Source organism: Chiloscyllium plagiosum, chromosome 37, assembly GCF_004010195.1.
Source record: "Chiloscyllium plagiosum isolate BGI_BamShark_2017 chromosome 37, ASM401019v2, whole genome shotgun sequence".
Taxonomy (NCBI): Eukaryota; Metazoa; Chordata; class Chondrichthyes; order Orectolobiformes; family Hemiscylliidae; genus Chiloscyllium; species Chiloscyllium plagiosum.
In genome coordinates this window covers 568,394-574,352 of record NC_057746.1, presented here as the reverse complement: position 1 = coordinate 574,352, position 5,959 = coordinate 568,394, and the positions used below count along the sequence as shown (strand labels likewise).

At 43.5% G+C, this 5,959-nt stretch overlaps 1 pseudogene; it reads left to right on the top strand.

Moving 5' to 3' along the window:
• Window positions 1-2,444: 2,444 nt before the first annotated feature.
• Window positions 2,445-5,959, top strand: part of LOC122541262 — a 59,128-nt pseudogene continuing 55,613 nt past the window's right edge.

Sequence of the window (5,959 nt, the reverse complement as noted above, 5' to 3'; positions counted from 1 at the left end):
TCTACTTTTCGGAATGTGTTTTTTTTGCCAAGGAATGTGTCTATGGGATGTTATTATATTGGAACAGTTAATTAGTATTAATCACTGTATCTATTATTCAGTTAAGTTTTCCGATTGAGTCAAGTTATTCTGAATTCTGTTTCCTTTGCTTGTATTTTAACAGCAGTGTTTAAAGAAATTGCGTTTCACTTAATATTGAGTAGTTTGACAGGTCGCATTGCATCTGGAACACTGCAAATTACGTTTGCATTTAAAATAAGTAAACATTTAGGATCTAGGATACCTTCTTAAAATATTTTGAGAGGGTCTGGTCCATAACATAAGTTGACAGCACTTCACCTGCTGCACAACTGTATTTTAGAGGTGCCACCCACTCCTGGTAGATCCAGACAGTGGAGTTCCTTTCTGCAGCTGAAGAGAGGTTAGATAGCACCACACAGGCAACAAGTCTCACTCATAGGCTGGGGAAATCCAGAAGTAGAGGGCATAGGTTCAGGGTGAGAGGGGAAAGATTTATAAAGGGACCAAAGGGGCAACTTTTTCAAACAGAGATTGGTGCGTGTATGGAATGAACTGCCAGAGGAAGTGGTGGAGGCTGGTACAATTACAACATTTAAAAGGCATTTGAATGGGTATATGAATAGGAAGGGATTAGAGGGATATGGGCCAAGTCCTGGCAAATGGGATTAGATTAGGTTAGGATATCTGATCGGCATGGGTATATTTCCGTGCTGTATGTCTCTATGACTCAATGAAACTCTCCAAAATTGGCCTGGGTCCAGTTGGATATTGTGGTCACTGAAAAACAGAATTCTCCTTGTATTTATGATGTAGCATGAAATTTCATTTTAACAGGCATTAACAGCAGTGATTAGCTTTCCAAATTTCGAGCGTTTGAAAACAAAGGGAAGAATTATGTAAAACACAGAGGTCATAATGCCCATTCAAGCAGTGCTGACAATTTATGGTGCCAAAGGCACTCTGTTATCAGTGTGTTGTTTTTGAAAACACAAAGGTTTTGTTCTTAATAAGGAAGGTAAACTAACTGTCAGCTGAAGGTGGGCAATGGGACAATAAGGGGCTCAGCTGACACTATGAGTATTGTCATATGGCCATTGGCCAAAAAGGTTCAGACAATCGACTGACCCAATCTAAGGTAGCTGCCCCTAGCAATAGGGCATAACAATAAGTGCCAGGGGCAGGAGAAATTCCTTAAGGTGCAGTTCTCATCGGATGGTCCCCACAGCAGTCTCCATGCAGCAATCCTCACCAGTCAGGTAGAAGACAGACCAGGAGGAGAGGAGGAAGACTGAGGGAAGATTTCCCTAACATTCTGACTCGAGAGTACGATGTTACCTTCACAGTCTCCTGCTGGATTGTGCCTTTGCAAAGAAAGATACAGTGGTTTCTGTCAAGGTGTATCCCTAGCAGCTCTGTGACACAGGGCTGATCCGCAGGATGCACACCTAAACAAACATGGACTGCGCCTGAAGGACCAACTCAGAGAAAGATGCTCTTTGACCTGCCCGAAACTGGTTGGTCTTCCAGAACAAGGCGTTGACCTGAGTGTTGCAGACTAGCACATTCCAAGGTCCAGGACTATGTGTTAAAGGACGCACTACAGTTTGGGTAACAGCTGCCGAAGCACAATGGGGGAAAGACCACCGTCTGAGGTGAAAGTAAATGGGGATCTGTTCAGTTATTGGACCCTCCTGGTGCTTCACGTATATGTAAATACAGTCTTGTACAAATATGAAATGGGTTGGGTTCGTTTGTTGGAAAGAGTCGAACTCCAATATTCGTTTGTTCCTTCATATACTACTGTAGAGAACCGAACTGCTTCACTGACTATATGTATATAAAGACATTTTTTTATGAATAAAGTATACTTTTGAAATAAAAAAGGACTGAAACCTTCCATAATGACCTGTTTGTCCTCTGGTATCAGTGAACCATCCCCAATTGTCACAGTGATATACTTTATTTGTCCTATTAACTAATGTATCATGTCTAAGCTGTACTTCTTTACAAACTCTTAAAATTAGTAAACTATGAAAAATTGTAATAAATGGTTGACTGTCTATATTAGGTAACTGTGATCACTGAACCCCGAAAGCCAACAAGTATATACTGTATTACCAGTAAAAACCAGCCCTGGGATACTGTGGTGACTTGCTTGTCAGATATGAGGTAAGTTAGGAGACTAGCTCCAATGGTCCCATTCTGAGGCATGGATTGCAGCCTCTTGCTATTGTCTCTGACATCTCCCCACTTCCCAGCCCCTGCAAAGCCCCAGTCCGGCGGGAAGTGAAACAAAACACTTAAAAGGCTGGATCACTTCTGGACCGGAGTCACTGAGCTGTCCCCTGGTACCCGGAAGCTGCTGCTTTCTGACTGACTGGCAGTTTCTGGGAGCCCGATACTCCACTGCTGCGGCCAGTGAGAGACCTGGTCCAGGAGGAGCGTCACTAGACTCTTTTATTTCTGCTCACAGAAGTTACCAGACCTGCTGGGTAGCTCCAGCTATTTCTGTTTCTGGGCAGATTGTTGTCTGTGCCTAAGAGGTTGACAGACATGTGATAGAGGGACTTGTGATAGACTGAGTCACCTCAGCAAAGCGGTACTGTCTTAGTCACCGACTCCAGCCCCCACACCAACAAAATCTGAAAGCTGCGCCTGAGCTTCTGTCTCAGTGCTGACTGAGCCCGAGTTTGATCTCTTGGTAACTCATGACGGACGGCGACATGTCATTTTGATTGGATACCCTTTTACGAACAAACCCCCTGCTCTTCTCTGGTGCTGGGGTTTCTCTTTCAGGAAATGGTGTGTTTTCAAATTCAGCGGAAAATAGAGCGCTGATAACCTTGTTCCGGCTATTCCCCTCCGTCCTCCCCAGGCTGTTTCTCTCCCAATCCCTGTGGGTTCCCAGAATGGTGCTGATCCTTCTCTCCATCTCCCTGTGCTTTTCCCGGGTCTCTCCCGGTAAGTACAGAATTCAGCTTCCCGTTCTTATCTCTCTCTCTCTCTCTCTCTCATTTCTCCAGCCCTGGGTGTGGACTGGAAATTCACTGGGATTTTACTGGTGGTGGAAATCTGGAGGAAACGTGTCGCAAAATAGGAGATGAATTGGTATTTGCAATTGTCTCTGCAGTGTGTGTGCCTGCGCCTTTCTGTGCAGGACTGTATATCCCTCCATCTCTCTGTGTCTGTCTCTCTGGGCCCAGTGTGGTTATAGGGCTGGGATTTACTTGTTCAGCTGGTGTTGTTGTAAATGACTTGTCTCTTTAATCGTTTGTTTTACAGAGAGCAATACCATTACTACGGCATTTCTGGCAACCTCTGGCGTTGCTGAACTACCTGAGTATTTTGGTGTAACAATGATCAATGGAGTTCCAGTGACCTATTATGATAGTGAGATCAGGCGGACAGTCCCCCGGCAGCAGTGGATGATGGATTCTTTTGATGAGGAGTACTGGGAATACCTCACAAATCAAGGGAATACACTTTCGACCATGGCTAAGGAAAATCTGAACACAATAATGAAGGGGACAAACCAAACATCAGGTAAGATTATCAACTCAGATTCCCCCCCAGAGCTGTCCTGTTTAATAGGTACCAGAGAGCTGCCAGTTATACAACAGAATGGAATATGAGAATGTACCCATATGTGGGTCACCCTGGCCACATTTGTTACCCATATTAAAAATAGATGTCTGGACATCCAATATGTTCAATTAGCTCATTATAGAATCATAGAATGTTTGCAACACAGAAATAAGGCATTGAGTTTGTACGGGACATTGGTGAGGCCTCTTCAGGAGAAGTGTGTCCAGTTCTGGTCACCCTGTTACAGGAAGGACATTATTAAGCTGGAGAGAGTTCAGAAGAAATTTTACCAGGATGCTGCTAGATATGGAAATTTTGATTTATAGATAAAGGCTGGGACTTTTATTTTGACTGGCACTTAGGAGGTTGAGAGGTGACTTTCTAGAGGTTTATAAAGTCACGAGGGGTACAGATAATGTTAATGGGAGGTATCTTTTCACTAGGATAGAGTATTTCCAGAGTAGAGGGCATATTTTTAAGGTGAGAAGAGAGAGATTTAAAAAAGACATGGACAATTTGTTTGCATGGAGGAACAAACTACCTGAGGAAGTGGTGGATGTGGGTACAATTACAATGTTTCAAAGACACTTGGATAAGTACATGAATAGGAATGGTTTAAAGGGATATGAGCCAGGAGCAGGCAGGTGAGAGTAGTTTTTTATGGGATCATGTTCTGGCATGGACTGGTTGAACTGAAAGGTTTGTCTCCTTGCTGTAAGACACTATGACTATGATTCAGCCTGTGGAATCTAATCTGGCTCTGTATATAAGTAACTGTGCTCATTCCCACTCCTTCAACCTTCCTTGACATTGTCATGCTCCCCTTTTCTCAATGTATAAGCATCTGGCTGCCTCTTGAATGCCTCTGTTAAGTCCGTCTCCACTCTCAGGAAGCACTTTCCACACTACGAGAACACACCATTTTTAAAAGGAAAGCCTTGTATTTATATAGGGATTCTCGCAACTACTAAATATCTAAAAGCACATTGAGGCTGTATAAGTGCTTCTGAATTGTAGAACTATCGCATACTGGAAATGTGGCAGTCAGCATGTGCACAATTAACTTCCCCAGACAGAAGTGTGACCATATCAGATCACCTGCTTTTGTCATGTTAGGTAAGGGATACATTTTGGCTGGATACTGGGGCAAATAGCCCCATTTTACTTCTAAATAGAGCTTTTATACCCACACAGGCAGGTGGGGTGTTGGTTTCACATTTTATTAAAGGGATGACACCTTCAGACAGCAGCGTTCCCCTAATACTCTCCTGGGAGGATCAGCCCTGAGTTGAGGCCTACAGTACAGCTTGAAGCCAAATCCTTGTGACTAAGATGCAAGAGTGTTACCAACTGAGCTGTGACGGGCACAGTTTTCGCTCAGGTTGCCAGCGGTTCCTTTGCCAGTCCCAGAAACTGGGTGACCCCTGATCTTTCACCTTTCCGTGAATGGGAACAGTTTCTCCCTGTACAATCTACCAATTCTACCCGGAAGAAGTCGAACAACTCACAGGGGTCGTGAGCTGGAAATCCAGCCTCACTTTTCCCACAGGCATTATAAGTGTGAAAATTTGAGTAAACTACAAATTGCCGAATTCTAACCAACCCTGTAACTCAGGTCATGCACACCAAGCTTTTCAATTAACAAGGAAATAACTATTAGTTACGGTCAAACTGATCTTAACCAATAGGAAGAAAGAATCATCAATTGCTAACTTAGAATTCTGTAAGTTAAACTCTCTCCCCTTTTAAAATTCCCAGACACATACAGACGCACAAAAAAAAGACCAATATTATAGGACGGGAAGACAAAAAACTGCTAGAGAAGCACAATTCCGGCACCAATCTGGAGCCTAAATAATAGTGATTGTTTTCTCTTGACTCCTTCCAGTTCTGTGCTAATGACATGAGGTTGTGGCGATACTGGTTCTCAGGCCTTTATTCATTGGTTCAGAATCTTGTGCCTCTGAAGGTTTTATTATTTCTTTTTCCTTTTCATTCTCCACAAGAGAATTTTCAAGGAGAACAGTTTGCAGGGAAATTATAAGTGAGAATATGAGAGACAGAGAGAGATTTAGGCGTTTTCCGCTTCTCTATTGTCCATATGCAAGGCCAGAGCCTATCAAGGAGCTGTTGCGATGTTGAGCTCTCCTGAACCCACACAACTGGCCAATAGAAAAGAAATCAAATGATTGTGTCTGAGCAGAATTGTCCTGACCACACACACACACCACACCACACCACAAACGCCACACCACACACACCATACATATACCCCACACACATACACAGACCGCATCATACCCACCACACTACACACACACACACACACCACATGCATCATACCACACCCACA